General features: G+C 39.5%; 1 protein-coding gene and 1 long non-coding RNA gene across 3 annotated transcripts in view; both read right to left on the bottom strand.

The window, feature by feature from the left end:
- The window catches only part of LOC115153257 (glutamate receptor ionotropic, delta-1), a 454,984-nt gene that overhangs the window by 210,712 nt on the left and 223,150 nt on the right, over positions 1-21,122 (bottom strand). The window lies entirely within an intron of this gene.
- LOC115153258 (uncharacterized) lies at positions 3,056-9,501 on the bottom strand. 2 transcript variants are annotated; one of them, XR_003867668.1, is made up of 5 exons: positions 9,349-9,501; positions 8,030-8,184; positions 7,043-7,171; positions 6,802-6,852; positions 3,056-4,051 (listed from the first exon to the last, which is right to left on the bottom strand). It is a non-coding gene; the product is annotated as an uncharacterized LOC115153258 (long non-coding RNA). The 2 variants fall into 2 exon arrangements; XR_003867667.1 differs by having other exon boundaries at positions 7,043-8,184.

Raw genomic sequence — 21,122 nt, 5'->3', positions numbered from 1 at the left:
TGCCTGTCCTGTACCTGCTTTGGATTACGACTCTGTTCCTGCCTTGACTTCCCTGTTGCCTGCTCCTTGAACAATAATAAACTCCGAGACTCGTACTACCCGCCTCCTGTGTCTGCATCTGGGCCTTAGCCTGAGCCGTGATATTCTGGTGTAATTAACATGTCAATTTAAGGAAATTCACGAGCACCACAATGTCTACTTCCCCCATGCTCTACCAAGGTTTTCCATCACAAAGCTTTGACCTACTACAGTAGATACTGTATGTTGGTCTATTGTACTTCAAACAATATGTAGGCATGTTGCCTAGGATTCAAACCTTCTCAAACAGCCTAATTCATACTCTTCAGAAGGATAATGGACTTTACAGAGTCCTGCTTTAAAATAATGTATGTATACATTGAGTATACAAAACATTAAGGACAACTGCTCTTTTCATGACATAGACTGACCAGGTGAATCCAGGTGAAAGCTATGATCCCTTATTGATGTCACTTGTTAAATTAACTTCAATCAGTGTAGATGAAGGGGAGGAAACAGGTTAAAGAAGGATTTTTACGCCCTGAAACAAGTGAGACATGGATTGTGTAGGTGTGCCATTCAGAGGGTGAATGGGTAAGACAAAATATTTAAGTGCCTTTGAACAGGGTATGGTAGTAGGTGCCAGGCAAACAGGTTTGTTTCAAGAACTGTAACGCTACTCGGTTTTTCAAGTTCAACAGTTTCCTGTGTGTATCAAGAACGGTCCACCACCCAAAGGACATCCAGCCAACTTGATACAACTGTGGGAAGCATTAGAGCCAACATGGGCCAGCATCCCTGTGGAACGCTTTCGACACCTTGTAGAGTCCATGCCCCGATGAATTGAGGCTGTTCTGAGGGCAAAGGGGGGTGGGGGGCTGCCATAGTACCATTTGATGGAGGTTAAATCACGTGTAAATATTTTTTTTTGTGTACAACACTCATGCCTATAAAGACTGGGTTGGTGTAATTTTATTCTGAATCAAATATGGCCAACATGATTACACTCAAACATGTTCACATTTTTGCCCTTGTTTATTTTGTATTATGTTATTCTGTCTTTAAAAGGGTTTCATAAGGCTCTTGGTATATCTAGGACTATGAGTGTCACTGCCATGCCTCTGCTGTGTTTGAAAAGCTGAAGCCAAACAGCTTTTTAATGTGTGTTCATGTTTAAATCTCATTCACACACTTACAGCATATCAACAATGGGCAATTCTGCAAAATATAACAAGCCTTTCTCGACAAAAGCACGTAATAGAGTAACGAAGTCACAAGAAAGCAACCTTTACTACAACATTATGTACTGTGCAGCTCAAACATTTTTTGTATTTTCCCCACTGAAACTAAGTGTGCAAGGTTGATTCAAAGTCTTTGAGGTGACCAGGACATACAGGGTGAGGACAGGGTGAGGACAAAGTAGCCAGTGGTTGTTGTAGTTCTGGGGCCTAACCAGCTTGCACATTATGGGTAAACTGCAGTGACATGTATGACAGGCTGTGTATTGGGGCTGTGTGGTGATCAGTTTCCAATTCTACAACAGTGCATGCACACACATCCGGATTACAAAATAACACTCCACACTTCAAACGTTCTATCCAGGACGACACAGCAACAGCAGGGGCCCACCAAATGGCTCGCCCTGCTCTAAATGGTCAGAATCCAGACCATTTAAATGGAATCCAGAGAACATTCTTGTTAACAGCAAAAACCTTGCTTTTTGGGAGAAATCATAAAATAAACTTCTAGGCTAAGAGATAAGAAGTGTACTGATGAATGCTATGATCATTGGGTCATGTAGAAATGTTAAACGATATTAAGTATTTTCCCCGTATCCCCAACAAAAACACCAACTTGGAACTGTTCGAACAGGGACCTTCTCCCATTTTCGCACTGAAAGGACAATTGGGAATCTGACAAGAGATTAAGTTAAAAGAAACCATACTCTCCTTTCCCCTCTTTCTTCCCCTTGCTAACAACTTCATCATTGCATATCATTTTGCCATGATCTGTCAATGATTAATGTATCCTTTACTATAAGATGACCTTGTTTTTATGATAAATATTCTTTGTTTTATAAAATATAATTCTGAGATTTTTCATCCCACGTCAATAAAATGATCGTGATACGTACGGTTAATCCCTACTCGCTAAGAACCTTTCTTATTGACTTAAATGATTGGTGGTGCCCCATTTACTGTAGAAAATACATAAATCCATATTTTATATTCCATAATTAACTACAAAATTCATTAGACATTATCATGATGTTAGGCCACTTCTGTACACATGCTTAATTGACCTGTAGGTGGACTTTTTGGTAACACATTACCTTAAGTGTACATTAATTAATATGTAACTAAATAGTAATATAAAATAAGTTACATGTAATTACTATGTAAACAATAAGTAATTACACTGTAATAAAGGTTTAGGGGTATAGGTTATTACACAAGTGGAACAAGAACAATTAATTACAAATCAGCTTGTCGGAGGTTATTCCACGTGTAATTACTCATGATTTATGTATATGTATTTACAAGATGTCTTGTTCCAAATGTAACTAGCATGTTCTGTAATTACACTTTTGCAGTCTCCTGTGTAGCACCATGTTAACAATACATCCTAATATGTAAAACCTTGTTACATGTAACTACATAAGTCAATACCACCAAATTAAACTAGGCTAGGACTCTGTCAGCTGTTGCACACCTTATCATTAACTACAGCTTCAGTTATCTTATTTCCATATTATTTGGCTTAAATGATGTACTGAATTAAATGTAAGAGCAATGTATTTACAATGGATATGCATGTAACTATAATGTACCTACCCAGGAGCAAGCAACTTAATGTAAAGTGAAACACATAATGGTATAACCTTTGGAAATAATATGTACCTGCCTTTGAAAAGGGATTAGGGGTTTATTTCCCTGGCTTCAAAGGTGTAATGTAAGTGAAATGATCAAAATAATATCATGTTTAAGGTCAATGTAGGTACTCATGAGCAAGCAGCTTCAAGTAAAGTGAAACACAGTAGGGTAAACCTTTTTATTAAAATCATTGGGAAAATCCACTTCAATGTAGAACAAATGTTGTTACAGCACCTATAAGTGTAATTACAATGTACTTTCAATGAAATTACATATTTCACAGGATATCAAAATGTAAGTTATTACAATGTTATAAAGAAAAGTATCGTAACTACAATGTTTCTGCTCAGGAACAAGCAACTTGTAAAGTGAAGCACATTGTGAATTACTCATGTAATCACTATGTAGTTACTATGTTACAACTATGGCAGATACCCAGTACAGTATTTGGGAATTCTATAGTTAGTGGTTGGCATGTAGATGTTTCTTGGAGTGTTTCCACTATATGCATTCAGGAATGGCGCTCCGCCATTCTAAAATCATTCGCTCCTTTTGGATTTTAGAATTTGATTACATTTTGTGATTATCTTTTGTGGAACATGTACAGACGGCTCTCTTCACTGCACATCTGGAGCAAGTGCCAACCACTCACAATATATTGTTTATTTTTGTTTCGAATTTACAGCCAGAACATGCTGTATCCTTAACAGTTAAACATAAATGTGTGCAAAATCAAGTTTATAGGGGATATGGAGCCGTTCCTTGCACCACATCGCAGAAAACAGACTAACATCTTTATGATAGTGTGTCCCTGCTGTAAAACAATCATACTCTTACATTATCTCTACCCAGTGTGTGTATGTGTGCTGGCACGTGTGTGTGCATAATCAGTGTTTATTTGAACTTATAAGTAATAGGGAGCAGTTCATTACGCCTCTTCTACTTTATAGCATAGCTCACCTCTGCTGGCATTTTTGGAGATCCTTCTTGCATATTGGTTGAGCGTCTCTTTAGAGCTGTCAAACGCTGCCTGTGAATGAAGGAACTCCGGCACCACAAGCATTATCTCTACCAGAGGGGCACTCATCACCACAGTGTTGCGATCCACTCCCACGCTGTGGAAAGCAGCGGACATGCTTCCCTTCTTTTTGTAGGTGTGGCTGTTAACATGTAAAACATAAAGCAATTGATTAATGTGCTGCTGAAATCAGAACACAATAACATTTATTCTAAACCAAAAAACTACATCCAAACTTCTTCCATTTAGAAATGACGAAGGCCACTGTGTTCTTGGGGGCCTTCAATACTGCAGAATTTTTTGGTACCCTTCCCCAGATCTGTGCTTCGAGACAATCCTGTCTCAGAGCTCAACGGCCAATTCCTTCGACCTCATGTGTGCCTTCCAAATTTTCCAAATATATATCATGGTGTACAAGACACACGTCTGATTCACGCCTGTCTGAGTAGACTAATCCATTGTGGAGGCCATGGGGATGGCGCAGTCCATCACTCAAAGACATGCTACTGAAATTGTATCCAGTTATACTACATAAGAACAATGGTGCAACACTAATAAAAAATACATTATTTTAGAACAAATGCGCTATAACAAATGCGTTGGATAGTGGTTGCTGTCCGCGGTTCTGAAACACATTAGTCCGCTGTTGAATTGGTACATTTTCATAGACCATGTTGCTATGTGCTTAATAGCAAAGTTAACCAGCATATTGGTGTTGAGAATAATGCCGCGGAGGCAGCAGCATAGTTAGGAGACGAGAAAACAGCCCTTGCCTTATTGTCTACGAAAAGTGAGGAGAGAGGAAACCCCAACTTAATTAGGTCTATAATCAATAGCCTAACAGTTAAATGTGCCTGGCTTTATAAATCCTCCATATACACAGTATCTACAGAAATAAGGCAGATCTTGCTTCTGTTGCCTGTTTGAGTGTCTATTTAATAGCATACTGATTCTGTGAGCATCATGCCTTATGTCAAGTAAACAATTTAAAAAATGCGGCTGTTTTTAATCTTTGCTTTGCTGTAATAAAGGCTTTAAACTTCCCTGGTATTATTTACACTATATTTAGTGTTGTTTACACTGTTCCAAATTGTCCGAAAAATTATATTTATAATAATAATAATAACGCTCCTTTTGCTTGATCTCCTTCTAATTGTTATTATTACTAATACATCATTATAATAATAAGTAATGTCATTATCATTAGTAGGCTAAGTATAGTAGCATTGTGTACCCACCAGCTGTATGCCTAAGAGCGCATACTCTTTGGTCTTAATACCTAGGCCTATACTTCAATAGTTATATACTGTAGGCTACTGTATCGATCAATCATTCATTTATTCATGTCATCACAAAGCATATGAGTCATTCATGATATGAAATGCAATCAAGCATTTTAGTTTTAAAATAAAATAAAGCGAGCCTTAAATAATTAAACAATAAATAAACTGTTCCATTTCGGAAATTGCATTCACGAATGAATGCGACTGTTTAGTCTTTGCTGTAATAAAGGCTTTACAACAACAACAACAACAAAAAACTTACAACAGACTCTCTGGTACACTTATTTATATTGTGTTTTTTTACATTGTTCCAATTGGTCAGAATTGCTTTATTGTAATCTAACAGGACCTATTTGGCACACAGAAAATGCACTCAGAACTTGCTCCTTTATTTTTCTGGATCTCCAGAATATTCCACAACTAGTCAAATATATTCCACACATCTGACTTTCCATTTACCTCATGAGCATCCAGTAGCCTAAACATACCCCCCTTTCAAGTGTTTGCTGCAGCAGAGAGACAACGTGTAGCAACGTAGCAATCAAATCAATTGCTGGTCGGATTCCCTCTAGTCATTTGTGTGTCTTAATTATTTAATCAAACAGAGTGCTTAAAGCATCAGACAAGCTCAGTGAATATAGATGATATAGAATATAGAATATATATATAGAATATATTATGATGTGTCTATATATGGAAAAATACAAGTTTTAAAATTCCGACCAATCAATTAGTTGAAAAAACAGAAGACTCTTAGTCGACCAAGATTTTCTTAGTCGGGGAAAACTCTATTACAAATGGTCTCAAAGTGTGAGTTAAGCACCCCTTAAAGTAATCAGGAGCTGTTCTAATTTGAAATGACAAGAGATAGAACTCAGCAGACTTAACAATGGTCACTTTGGAATGTTTAGGAAACTGAATAGGTGTCTATGTGAGCTTTTGGGGTATTAAAAAGTCTAACATAAAAAGTGAAAGTAGTATCAAGAAAAAAAGTCATAGCTGGAAATGTAACGCTCGACAGAATAGAGTTTAAATGGTGATAATAGTTTTTACATTTTATTAAGTTGATAGGGAGCACAGAAAGTGGGCGGAAGAGGAATAATAATATTAAGTATGCAGAATAACAAGAGAGTTCTTGCGTTCTGCAAGCACACTTATTATAATACCTCCATGAAATTAGCTCATTTCCTTTATGCACGAATGCAGCCAAGCCAATCGGGCAGTAATCTACACAGGCAGCACATTTCTGCCAAAATTGGTTGGATCATGAATAAATGCGTTTGCGTACCTGGACCCGATCCTTTTTTGATGAGAAATGACACATTCATGACTAGCTGTGTTCATGTAGCACACACAGAGTCATACTTGCCTAATTTGGCGTGAACAAAACCAATACACTTAGGAAGACCTCTTAAACCCTTAAACAAGGTCAGAGGAATGATTTAACAGTTAGTAAGGTTTAGAGACACAGCTCTAGAGTCGAACTTGTAGCTATCGTCATCATCATCTTAATTACAATCACTCTTACTGTACAGTATGTGAAAGTTCTTGGTCCCTTACTCTAAAACAAAACTTTAAATATGCCATTAAACAACGCAAATAAACTTACCTACAGAAGAGGCAGGACTTGGTCCTAGGGAGAGAGTCTGACACCCTTGCCCTACAGTAAAAGGAAAAATAAAGAGGACATTGAGGCTAATGTCAGCCAACAGATGATTGGTGACAGACATTATCAGCGACAGTCTATAAGCCTCCTTATCTTCTTTAATGACAAATTGGGTTGGCTTGACAGCAATTATGTTGACAAAATCCCAGACAGATATGGAAACAGACTTCTGATGTTATCTTACCATACAACTGGTTAACAGTTTTGCGGAGGAAGTCCCTCTCCTCTTCCAAAGCCTCCATCTCGATCTTCCTCTTCAGCATCTACATTTTCATATTTTCAGTTGTATGGTCAGAGGGGCTTGATACAGACACTATAATTCAAACAAAGGGCATTCGTTGCAACGTTATAAGATATTCTACAGAACAATTGTTTAACGATGTCATTAGACAATGCAAACACACTGACCAACAGGACTTGGTTGTCATAGGGAGGGAGTCTGACCCCCTTGTCCTAAAGGGAGAAACAAAGAAAACATCCTGGCTAATGTCAGCCAAGAGATGATTGGTTAAAGCAGGAATTCCCAACCACTAGGCCTTTTTGATAGTTTATATCCTGGCTGCTGCACAGATCTGTGATTCACACAAACAGGTCGGATAACCATTCGTTCCTCCACAATATTCAAAACATAAACAATCAAGATGGATTCAGGGCCGATCTAGTAACACATGCAAAACATGGGTGAGCCATTGGTCTGCATGGGTCGACCTGTGTTCATTGACCCGTAATCAGTAATGTCTAAACGCAATAGCCCACTTTTTTAAATATTTTCAATAAACGGCCCTGCATGCTTATTACCTGTGTTGTAGGTTTGGTATGAATGGGTCTGGCACGGGCAAAACCCGCTTCAAATATACAGGGTAAAACCCTTGTTCTTGGTGTGAAACCGGTATAGGTATTTGCATGGGGCGAGGCTCCTACCACCCTCTCTGATCAATTCATTGTTGTCGCACTTCTGAACTGAAATATGAACTGAAGCTTACTTACAGAGGTTCTACCCACTAGCTAGCACTTTGCAGTGTCAATATTACAGACTCGTCACATAAACAATATCAAAGAGGCAACAGAGTCTGGTGCTTTGGTCAGGTCAGATATTTAACTTTCTACAAAAATTTATTGTATTGTTGTTTCTACTGAAACCAAACATTTTGATGAATTAAGCAATACTTACCATCTATGGGAGCTACATCATCATCTACAGCAACCACAGTTGGTTCCTGTACCGCTTGCTTAGGGATCTCAACATCTACCACTTCGGTTATGGCATCATCCTCTGCTGATGAGGTCATCTTCTTTCATTGTTTGTAAGTCCTTTTACATTACATTCTATAAATGAACAAAGAACACATTTCCAGTATAAACCAAAGTACTGTTGAAAAATGTGTCATGCAATCTAATTGGAATCCATTCTAAATGTGTGGGACATACAAACATGGTTTTCTGAATCACTAAGGGTCTAGCGAGCTCTCATCTAAAAAGGTACTAAAATGTACTTTTATGTAAATGCAGGTATTCATTCTAGCTATGGTTATTACAAGTGCAATACTGCATAATACTTCTAAGGCCAATTATATTAATACATCAGGTATTAGAGTAGGAACCCATACGTAATTACATATATTATCACATAGGAGCTGTACTGTATATCTACATTGTATATTCGTTTTGTAGTATCAGATTATTACTTATGTGGAAATTGGTATATCACTTCTTAAGTAACTACAATGTTGGTAACAACTTCCAATGAGCTATGGCATACAACTAGCGAGCAAAATAAAGCAGCCAGCTTGTCTAGCTAACTACCAGCAAATAGTTTGGCTAAGCTAACCTTAGCTAGCACCACACTGACAGTAGACTAGCCTAGCTAGTAACATTAACCGTAGTTAGCTTATTAACTGAGGTTGCAAGCTATCTAGCTAACTAGGCTACTATATAGGCTTTGCATTTTTTTATGAAGGACATTTGAATTAGATTTGCACTATTTGAGTCGGCTTCTATTCGGCTACACAGGGCCAACCTATAGCCAGGCTACACATGGCAAATGGCTACATGGCCAAGCTATAGCCAGGCGTCTAGCTAATGGTATTATAATGTAATTAGCACTAGCTAGCTAGCTACCTAGTTAGCTAGTCGTCAAAATGTTAGCTGACAGCAAACTGGCTTATCCTGCTATGGCAACAATTAACATGCCTTTTGCGTCTGTTACATTGTTAGCTAGATAATAAACCAAGTGAAGATAATATAATTGGCAAAATACAACCAGCAAGCTACTGTTTGTGCAAACCAGCGACAGTTCAGCTGTGTCACTTAGTCCTTAACTAACGTTAGCTAGATAGCTACCTATGTTGCTAACGACAGGATGGGAACGAGAAAAAGATGGTCCCAGAAAAAGCGCCTCATTTGCACTGATATGTGACATGAAATCCACCGATTAACAAGACAAATTCAATTGTACATTTTAACTACATGAATATATTATTACTTATTTACCTTGGTTCTCCTTGGTCAACGTTGACTGTCACTGGGCTTTTGTCCTCGATTTCGCTCAACGTGATTTTTTGTTGTTGTTGGGGGAGCTGAGTAAAGTTCCTACAATTTTCTGCACGTGGGTATTTCACGGATACAAAGCAGAAAATGATCCGGAATGCATGCAAAGTGGATACATATAGTAAATGAACATTACAACTGATATTGATTGGCCTAAAGCACTTTATACTTTGTACAGTATATGTAAATATACTGTACAGACAGTGCATTTCACTTTCATCTTGAGCTGGTATGTAGCCTAGTTAGGTAGTCTCATAGGTTCTACACTGCTGGGCCGAGCTAACCAGTCTGACATTGACCTACAGTATCTCCTCTGTGTCCAAGTTGCATTCCCATTCTGGACACTCAGGACTGTGAGCCCTGTAGAGAAATTGAAAAGCTTAGGAAACGCACACCATTCTGGTCTACCTTTGGCCTGCATCCTACCACTCAAGATATTTCATCTCTATCTGGAAAGGTTTGATCTCATATTTCCAACAATGTGGATGCATTCCTACTGTTACTGAAAAAGTTAATTGATAATCATAGAATGGGATTGAATGTAATAGAATTACTTAGTCTACGTTCCATTTCAATTATCACTTAGTGTCAATCTAAAACACGCACCTGTGTCTGAGTTAAATGTGGGTGATTCCTTGCAGGATTTGTCAAAACAAGAGGCATCATCAGACTCCCTCTGCTCCATCAGGAAGGATTTCATGTTTAGCCATTCTCGGGTTCCACTTACAATTGGGTAACATTTCTTCATCGGTAGGTTAAGAAAGTTTTGGATAATTTCATTTTTAGAAAGTGGTTCACAATCAGGGGCTGCATTACCCAAAAGAGTTTAAAAAAATCCCTAACACTTTTTTTGTTTTGTTTTTACACTGGGATGGGATGCTTCATTGATGATTAAATAGTTGGGCTAGTGGTAGACCTGCCAAGGTTAGAAAATACATAATTTTGACCACTTTGTTTGTTAATAGCTGTCACCCACAGAAATCCATGCTCTTTCAGGCCCAATAAAATGAAGCATAACAACCATACACAAGGTACTGGTGAGTGTGGGGCTCTCTGCTAAATAATTACGTTAGTTAGTGTTCCGTGGCATAGGTGAGAACAGAAATGGTACAAGGTATGGCGCGTAGGTCTCTCCAGGCTGAAGAGAATGTGGTTTAAGGGCAAGATAAAGGTTGTGTTACCAAAAGCTGGGTCTCAATGTGTGGGGCCTATGGTTGGTTCCATTTCTGAAAAAAATATTGGGGTTTCTATTGTCATATACTATTGATCTGATTTGTTATTTCTTTTTGCAATATTGCAGATTTGCACAGGGGCTACACTACATATTCGGCTACCCGAGTGGTGCAGCGGTCTAAGGCACTGCATCTCAGTGCAAGAGGTGTCACTGCAGTCCCAGGTTTGAATCCAGGCTGCATCACATCCGGCTGTGATTGGGAGTGCCATAGGTTGGCGCACAATTGGCCCAGCGTCATCCGGGTTTGGCCGGGGTAGGCCGTCATTGTAAATAAGAATTTGTTCTTAACTGACTTGCCTAGTTAAATAAAGGTTAAATGTAAAAACACACACACATACATATATATACATATATATATATATATATACATATATATATACATATATATATATATACATATATATATATATACATATATACATATATATATACATATATGTGTATATATATATATATATATACACATATATATATATACACATATATATATATATATATATATATATATATATATATATATATATATACACATATATATATATATATATATATATATATATATACACATATATATATATATATATATATACACATATATATATATATATATACATACATACATACATACATACATACATACATACATACATATATATATATATATATAGAGGATGCCATTGCACGGTGCTCAAGGACACTGACAAGAATGACAAAAAGCCTGAGAAAGGTGAGAGGTGCATTGTCATTGTTACTGTTGTCGATCAACACCCAATTATTAGCAATCTTGACTCTGAAAAAGTTTTGTTTACCTATATTCACTCTGAGGACATTTTTGCTCACTTACAAATGATATGTGAAAGGGTGTTTTTAATAATCAGGCTTTTGGGATATTTCATGCATTATTTACTGGACAGCGTAAAGGGGCACTCCAAGATTTTCAACATTTAGCTTGCTTTGCCAACCATCCCGACCAGTGTTTCCCACAGAAATGTACTGGTGTCAGGCCGAGAAGGGCAGCATGGTGCGAGTGGAGTGGCTTGCACCACTGCTGCTGCCTTAATTTATTATTCTTGTGAGCCTACACTATTCAGGCAAATTAAGTAAAAGCTGTTACAAATGTGTTTTGAGTACTGTTTTTAGAGCTGCAACTAACAACTATTCTGATAATCAATCTGTCAATTATTACTTTGATTACTCAATTTGTTTTAATTTAAAAAAGCCAGTTTTGCTGACTGGATATAGACTAAATGTTTGATCAAATATTAAAATGTTTCCATTGCATTACAGTGCAAATAGCAACAACAGACAAACTCAAACTCAGTTATTTTCTGACAACTTCCATTAAAGTGCATTTCCACATAAGACAGGAGCAGTGTCAGCTCAAGACGATTTGGGACCCTAAGTAAGATTTGATTTCGGTGCCCCTCCTATAGAAGTTGAGGGTCATGCTTCCCTGGGACACTCAAGTATTCTCATTATTCTCGTCTTACCTCTCATTATTGAAGGTCTGCAACAAAGCCCTGAGGAGGTTCAAGGGGAGGAAGGGTTTGTAAATTGGGTCAAGTTCTCTACGGAGATTGGTGGTGATAGATGAATCCAAGAACTCGCACAAGAGAAAAGTATAGCATTATGCATTTTGATGTAGTAACATTCATTATCTGGGCTTGGGAACTGAGATATCATTTGTTGATATATTTCACTTATGGTAATCAGTTTCCATTTTAAAGTACTCCCCAGTAAATATACTGATATGGATGAAACAAATAGAGGGCTTGCCCATTTCATATACTGTATTTTTTGATAAATACATCTCTCAGTTCTCTTGGACATATCATCAGTGATGTTTCCTAGGATCATGTTTCAGGTCATTCAACATTACAATATACAACTTCACCCATCAGACCTTGTGTCATAAGTTAAATTATGCTAGTTCTCATAGATTATATATATATTTTTACTTTTACCCTTTTTTCTCCCCAATTGGTAGTTACAGTCTTGTCTCATCACTGCAACTCCTATACAGACTCAGGAGAGGCGAAGGTCAAGAGCCATGTGTCCTTCGAAACACAACCCAACCAAGCCGCACCGCTTCTTGACACAATGCCCACTTGACCCAGAAGCCAGAAGCCAGCCGCACCAATGTGTCAGAGGAAACACTGTACACCTGGTGACCGTGTCAGTGTGCATGCGCCCAGCACGCCACAGGAGTCGCTAGAGTGCAATGGGACAAGGACATCCCTGCCGGCCAAACCCTCCCCTAACCCAGACGACGCTGGGCCAATTGTGCACTGCCCCATGGGTTTCCCTGGACTCTAGGAACCAGGATCTCTAGTGGCACAGCTACCAACTGCGATGCAGTGCTTTAGACCACTGCACCACTCGAGAGGTCAGTTCTCATGGATTTACTGATCCCTCACCATTTCAAGGCGCGACTGACCACTGGCCAACTATCTGTCACAAAATAACAATTTTCACTTCTCCCTATCTTTCAGTACAATCGTGGAAGGATGGGGCCAACGTGAAGAAGACAGGGTTGGTTGTTTGGGATGATGGAGATTAAACAACAGACGGTGCCCAGTTCTTAAAATGGTGGAAAACCGTTCACAGGCAACCTTAATCCCTATCATCAGATGACATGTGCGAAGAGGTTCCACCATTCTGAGTGACTGCTGGAGAGCTGTCAGGTCTCTGAATATGCTGGGTTACAATCACCAGACAAACAACTTTGTGGATCCTCACACAGTTTATCACACACACAACACATTGTTAGAGTGTGGCAGTCAATAAAGGGGCAGGTTGGGAGGCTAAGGTGAAATCAGACCAAAAAAAGTTTAAAGAGGCATCTCCATTTTATTGAGTGGATATACTGGTTGGGTAAAGACAAGGAAAGGAGTACTCTCTCAACTCGTCAAAGACGTCCGATTAGTGTATCAGCTGTAAGATTTTCACTCTTAGTTAACATGCACCCCCTAGAGGAAATGTCAAGACCATTCCAAGTTGTAAGATCAGACATTGTTTGTCACATAAGAAGGGTCAATTTTGTCTTTCAATTGAATGTGTTTCATTCTTTTGACAGGGTTATAAGCATGTTTTGTTGCTATCAGTGTCTTTTGGGTCACTCCACTTAAAAATGTTTTTATATCACACGGGAGACTATGGATTCCATTGCTTCTAAATATATCACTGTCCGATCAACCCTCAAGAAAGTGTATTACCAAACTTCACCTACTACAATAAAAAACACAAAAACACGTGACATAGTAACTACATATTGATTACATGAGTAAATCAAAATGCATTTCACTTTACATTAAGTTGCTTGTTTCTGTGTAGAAACATTGTAGGTATGATACTATTCTTTAAAATGACATTGTAATAACACATTTTGATATGCTACAAAATATTTAAAAACAATGAAAGTACATAGTAATTACACTTAAAGGTGCTGTAACAACATTCTTCCTAGATTGAGATTGATTCCCATTGAACACAACTACAAGTACTGTATTGGGTGTCTGCCATCATGGTAACTTAGTAACTATTTAGTACTGTAATTACATGAGTAATTCATGATGTGTTTCACTTTACATTAAGTTGCTTGTTCCTGTGTGGAAAACATTGTAGTTTCAATACTGTTATTTACAACAACATTGTAATAACTTACATTTTGGCACATCCTGTGAAATAGGTAATTGGATTGAAAGTAAATTGTAATTACACTTATAGGTGCTGTAACAACATTTATTCTACATTGAAGTGTATTTTCCCAATGATTTTAATAAAAAGGTTTACCCTACTGTGTTTCACTTTACTTGAAGCTGCTTGCTCATGAGTACCTACATTGACCTTAAACATGATATTATTTTGATCATTTCACTTACATTACACCTTTGAAGCCAGGGAAATAAACCCCTAATCCCTTTTCAAAGGCAGGTACATATTATTTCCAAAGGTTATACCATTATGTGTTTCACTTTACATTAAGTTGCTTGCTCCTGGGTAGGTACATTATAGTTACATGCATATCCATTGTAAATACATTGCTCTTACATTTAATTCAGTACATCATTTAAGCCAAACTGAAGCTGTAGTTAATGATAAGGTGTGCATTGTTACAACAGCTGACAGAGTCCTAGCCTAGTTTAGTTTGGTCATAGTGACTAATGTAGTTACATGTAACATTGATAACATGGTGCTACACAGGAGACTGCAAAAGTGTAATTACAGAACATGTTAGTTACATTTGGAACAAGAAATCTTGTAATTACATATACATAAATCATGAGTAATTAAATGTGTGGAATAACCTCCGACAAGTTGATTTGTAATTACATGTTCTTGTTCCACTTGTGTAATAACCTATACCGCTAAACCCTTATTACCTTGTAATTACATAGTATTGACATAGTAATTACATGTAACTACTATGTTATAAATACATGTATTACTATTTAGTTAAATATTAATTAATGTACACTTAAGGTAGTGTTATCAATTTTGTTATGTTGAATGTTGAATGTGAAGTCACATCCTACATATTCAAATCAAATCAAATGTTACTTGTCACATGCACCAAATACAACAGCTGTAGCCCTTACTGTGAAATACTTACTTACGAGCCCTTAACCAACAATGCAGTTCAAGAAATAGGGTTAAGATATTCCTTCATATTCTTTTGTTAGTCAGGTAGGAAGATTATTTGGATAATATTGACTGTGAGTGGTTGGCTGGTTGGCTGTGACCACGGTCTGTGGCAGGCCCAGCAGTAGATAAGGAGAGTGACAGAACCGGTGAGGCCGACCTCGGGTTAACTAGAGGTTACATAGAGTGTAGGTCATAGACTACATCTAAGAAGTGTTATGAGGGACATAGCATAGCTCCATACACATACACATTTGAAGATGATCCCTGGGCTGTGATGGACAGTAAAGAGGTTGCTGAGGAGGTGGAGCTGGTCAAGCATGGTGCACAAAGGCCAATATCTCACAGTCAATCCCCAGCCACCATACACAATGACATGCAGCATCTTTTTGGCCATCCTATGGGGCCTCGTTTGCCAGATGTTGTGAGGAAAACAGGGAAAAGGTTAGACCGATGCATGAGTCTCATTTTTCACGAGCCCAGTTCAGGTATCACATGGGCTGGCCAGCCATGGTTGGTAGCAAAAAGGTACATATGAGTGAAGTGCACGCCAGCACTTTCCAGATGGCATTTTGGCTGTTGAATGGGCTCCTGCCCTGTGGCAGTCCAGTTCCATGGTGTCTCTGTATGTAGTAACTGCCAGAGGGGAGGGCTGATGGTGCAGTGGGCCTATCAAGGACACTTCTGGGAGATTCAGGATGACATTGACATTGTAGAGGTGCAATTCCTATCATACTGTATGTGAAGGCCAAGTAAGTTGATGGCATTTCTTGCCAATGAGTGTCAGGTTGTGTTGGTTCATTGTAGTGAACACCTGCCTTATGCATTTGTCATCATGTCTGGTTGCATCCTACCCATACACCATAATGGATTCAGGCAGCCGTATTGGACTAACCATGAATCAAAACTAATTTCTAAATTATAAGGAAGGAGGTGACTTAAGAGCCCAACCCTGGAGGGACAAGTTATACCACAGTGGGGGCAAGATGTAGGGCGACAGGTAGCCTAGAGCGTTGGGCCAGTAACCAAAAGGCCCAATACGACAAGGTGAAAAATCGATTTGCCCTTGTCCAAGGCATTTAACCCTCATTTACACCATTCTACTATGGCTGACCCTGTAAAACAACCAATTTTACTGCACCAACCCGGTGTGTGACAAAACAACACATTTAATTTTTTATATATTTTTTGAGTTAGGGAGAGGGTGTCAAGAGTCCAGGGTTGGATTATATTTCGTTTTGTTGGAGCCTCAGAGTTGCTTCATTGATCCTCAAAGAGGCTTCGTGACTTGGAATACTTGGTGTTGCCATGCCAAGCACTCTGCTACCTTTTCTATATTCAGACAAATGTGTTTGGTGTAAATATGGCAAGTATTTTGGATTCCCAAAAGTTGAATTGCACAAAAATAGACTTGACTACAGGTCATAAGAATAGTACATAAATCTGAAAGACGTCTCGTTTAAACATGTCTATATACAGGTGATTTAACCACAATTTAATGGTATTGTGGCAGGGGGGGGGGGGGCTAATGTCATTGCAAGAGTAGGTAGGGGCTGAACAAATAAAATCCACAGAGGAAACTTTTTAGCGTCTGTGCCCATTTGTTTTTCTTAGAGCTGATTATATTAGCCACAACATCAAAAAACATGTAAATGTATGTATTTTTGACAGACAGGACCATACAACACTGAATGAGAACAGATTTGACTTGGAAAGTTGTCTTTTAATCAGCTACCAAAAAGTAAAGCTTAAATTCATCCTAAATATTCATCAGTGACATTTCCGCCTATTGTATCTCTGTGCTTACAGGTCTATATTTCCAAGATGCATTAAGATATCCTAATGCTGTTTGTGTATGTAGTGCAGACAACTGCCTACCTGTATTTACATTTGTTGCATTATCAGAGCATGCACTATTGGGTCACATTAGCTTATGTGGCCCATCCCCCCTCCAGCCAGGCATTATTCTGCACTTTGATAAGTTTAGGGGGTGTCACAATCTCTATAAATGTAACTACTTTTGCAGTAAAACATTTTTACATAACCAACCATTTCATAAATGGGAGGCATAAGTGATATGAAAAAACATGGTTGTGTTTTGTTCTACCTCGGTGTAGGGGAATCTCACAAACTAAAGCCCTTATTGAGGATTGGCCACTAGCCTAAATGTGTCTATAACACTATATGGATGGTATTAATGGCTTGTAATCAAGCATACCAGATCTGGTGATACCTCCCCGTGTGTGGCGATGAATGGATAACAATTCTAAGAAGAAAAGAGAACCCATCTCTGCCCTCTGATTCAATGTGTCCTATCAATCAAAAACTGCCACCCAAACACTCACACCAAAGTATCAGTTTGTGGAGACAGAAAATAATTAATCCGGTCAATCTATTAAAAGAGGATTCATCACTCGCTAATGCTCACACTAATTCCTCTGGTGCGTTGTGAGCTTGATATCTGACAAATCAAATCAAAATGTATTTGTCACATACACATGGTTAGCAGATGTTAACGTGAGTGTAGCGAAATGCTTGTGCTTCTAGTTCCGACCATGCACGAATATCTAACAAGTAATCTAACAATTTCACAACAAGTACCTCATACACACAAGTGTAAAGGAATGAATAAGAATATGTACATAAAAATATATGGATGAGCAATGGCCGAACGGCATAGGCAAGATGCAGTAGATGGTATAGAGTACAGTATATACATATGAGATGAGTAATGTAGGGTATGTAAACATTATATAAAGTGGCATTGTTTAAAGTGGCTAGTGATACATTTATTACATCCAATTTTTAATTATTAAAGTGGCTAGAGATGAGTCAGTATGTTGGCAGCAGCCACTCAATGTTAGTGATGGCTGTTTAATAGTCTGATGCCATGAGATAGAAGCTGTTTTTCAGTCTCTCTGTCCAAGCTTTGATGCACCTGTACTGACCTCGCCTTCTGGATGATAGCGGCGTGAACAGGCAATGGCTCAGGTGGTTGTTGTCCTTGATGATCTTTTCAGCCTTCCTGTGACATCGAGTGGTGTAGGTGTCCTGGAGGGCAGGTAGTTTGCCTACCACTGGTAGTGTCATCTGCAAACTTGATGATTGAGTTGGAGGCGTGCATGGCCACGCAGTCATGGGTGAACAGGGAGTACAGGAGAGGGCTGAGAATGCACGCTTGTGGGGCCCCAGTGTTGAGGATCAGCGGGGTGGAGATGTTGTTTCCTACCCTCACCACCTGGGGACGGCCCGTCAGGAAGTCCAGGACCCAGTTGCACAGGGTAGGGTCGAGACCCAGGGTCTCGAGCTTAATGACGAGTTTGGAGGGTACTATGGTGTTAAATGCTTAGCTGTAGTCGATGAACAGTATCCCTCTTGTCCAGATGGGTTAGGGCAGATGGGTTTGGGCAGTGTGCAGTGTGATTGCGTCGTCTGTGGACTTATTGGGGCGGTAATCAAATTGGAGTGGGTCTAGGGTGTCAGGTAGGGTGGAGGTGATATGGTCCTTGACTAGTCTCTCAAAGCACTTCATGATGACGGAAGTGAGTGCTATGGGGCGATAGTCATTTAGCTCAGTTACCTTAGCTTTCTTGGGAACAGGAACAATGGTGGCCCTCTTGAAGCATGTGGGAACAGCAGACTGGGATAAGGATTGATTGAATATATCCGTAAACACACCAGCCAGCTGGTCTGCCCCAGCTCTGAGGACCCGCGTAGGGATGCCGTCTGGCCCTGCAGCCTTGCGAGGGTTAACACATTTAAATGTTTTACTCACGTTGGCTGCAGTGAAGGAGAGCCCGCAGGTTTTGGTAGCGGGCCGTGTCGGTGGCACTGTATTGTCCTCAAATCGAGCAAAGAAGTTGTTTAGTTTGTCTGGGAGCAAGACATCGTGGTCCGCGACGAGGCTGGTTTTCTTTTTGTAGTCCGTGATTGACTGTAGACCCTGCCACATACCTCTCGTGTCTGAGCTGTTGAATTGCAACTCTACTTTGTCTCTATACTGACGCTTAGCTTGTTTGATTGCCTTGCGGAGGGAATAGCTTCACTGTTTGTATTCGGTCATGTTTCCGGTCGCCTTGCCCTGATTAAAAGCAGTGGTTCACGCTTCAGTGCCATCAATTCCCGGTTTCTGGTTGGGGAAGGTTTTAATAGTCGCTGTGGGTACATCACCACCAATGCACTTGCTAATAAACTCGCTCACCGAATCAGCGTATTCATCAATGTTATTGTACGACGCTATGCGGAACATATCCCAGTCCACGTGATCGAAGCAATCTTGAAGCGTGGAATCCGATTGGTCGGACCAGCATTGAACAGACCTGAGCACGGGCGTTTCCTGTTTTAGTTTCTGTCTATAGGCAGAGAGCAACAAAATGTCGTGGTCAGATTTTCCGACAGGAGGGCATGGGAAGGCTTTGAAGTGATGGCATCTCAATTTACATTAGAACCTACCATCAGGATTCTAGGTAACCACATTATAATACCATGCTCCCAAACCCTGCTTTATAACAAATGGATTGTAGAGGAAATGTAAGAAAGCTGTCAATCCCTCAAGGAGAAATGTAATTCCCACTTCAATTGAGGTTGAGAGGTTCTGAGCGGGTTGGGCTGGGCTCCACATCTTTCCCATTTGGGTAAAAGGTTGACAGGCATTGCTCAGTGAATCACTCTCCATCCGCTAATATGACTGTCAGACACATCCCCCTGCACATCATCACTGTCTCTCCTCCCCGCCCTGCTACTGTACTGTACCAACCAACCTTCAGACTAGAATACTCCCATTATTGGCCTGACCAAACTAGTAGTTTCCTCCAGGGATGTACAGTATTTACTCTCTGTTAAACAAGTCAAATAGAACCACTGATGTGGGAAACCATGACTCAGGGAAACAGTGTGCTGACCACATGAAGGGGGATGTCAAGAGGAGTTGAAAGAGATGAAATAATTAGGAGGGAAATGAACAAGACGTGATAAATGTTGTTAGAGGACGTACACGACCGCCACAGTGCAGGACCCATGTAGAGGTCTCCACGCTGCCTGAAGCTGCTTTATAGTGGCGTGGGACTGTTTGATTGACCAATTAGCCACACTAGGCCAATATAATGAGAGTGTTAGAAGCTCGTAAGTAATAAGATGGATGTAGGAGGAGAAGGAAGAAAAGGGGGAGGAGGAGGGTAAATGGGTATACAGTGGCTTGCGAAAGTATTCTCACCACTTGGCATTTTTCCTGTTTTGTTGCCTTACAACCTGGAATTAAAATGTATTTTTGGGGGGGGTTTGTATCATTTGATTTTCACAACATGCCTACCAATTTGAAGATGCAAAATATTTTTTATTGTGAAATAAACAAGAAATAAGACAAAAAAACTGAAAACTTGAGCGTGCATAACTATTCACCCCCGAAAGTCAATATTTTGTAGAGCCACCTTTTAAAGCAATTACAGATGCAAGTCTCTTGGGGAAGGTCTCTATAAGCTTGGCACATCTAGCCACTGGGATTTTTGACCATTCTTCAAGGCAAAACTGCTCCAGCTCCTTCAAGTTGGATGGGTTCTGCTGATGTACAGCAATCATTAAGTCATACCACATATTCTCAATTGGATTGAGGTCTGGGCTTTGACTAGGCCATTCCAAGACATTTAAATGTTTCCTCTTAACCCACTCGAGTGTTGCTTTAGCAGTATGCTTAGGGTCATTGTCCTGCTGGAAGGTGAACCTCCGTCCCAGTCTCAAATCTCTGGAAGAATGAAACAGGTTTCCCTCAAGAACTTCCCTGTATTTAGCACCATCCATCATTCCTTCAATTCTGACCAGTTTCCCAGTCCCTGCCGATGAAAAACAT

This window comes from Salmo trutta, chromosome 18 (genome assembly GCF_901001165.1).
Source record: "Salmo trutta chromosome 18, fSalTru1.1, whole genome shotgun sequence".
In the NCBI taxonomy this organism is placed as follows: domain Eukaryota; kingdom Metazoa; phylum Chordata; class Actinopteri; order Salmoniformes; family Salmonidae; genus Salmo; species Salmo trutta.
This window is presented reverse-complemented; position numbering and strand designations above follow the sequence as displayed.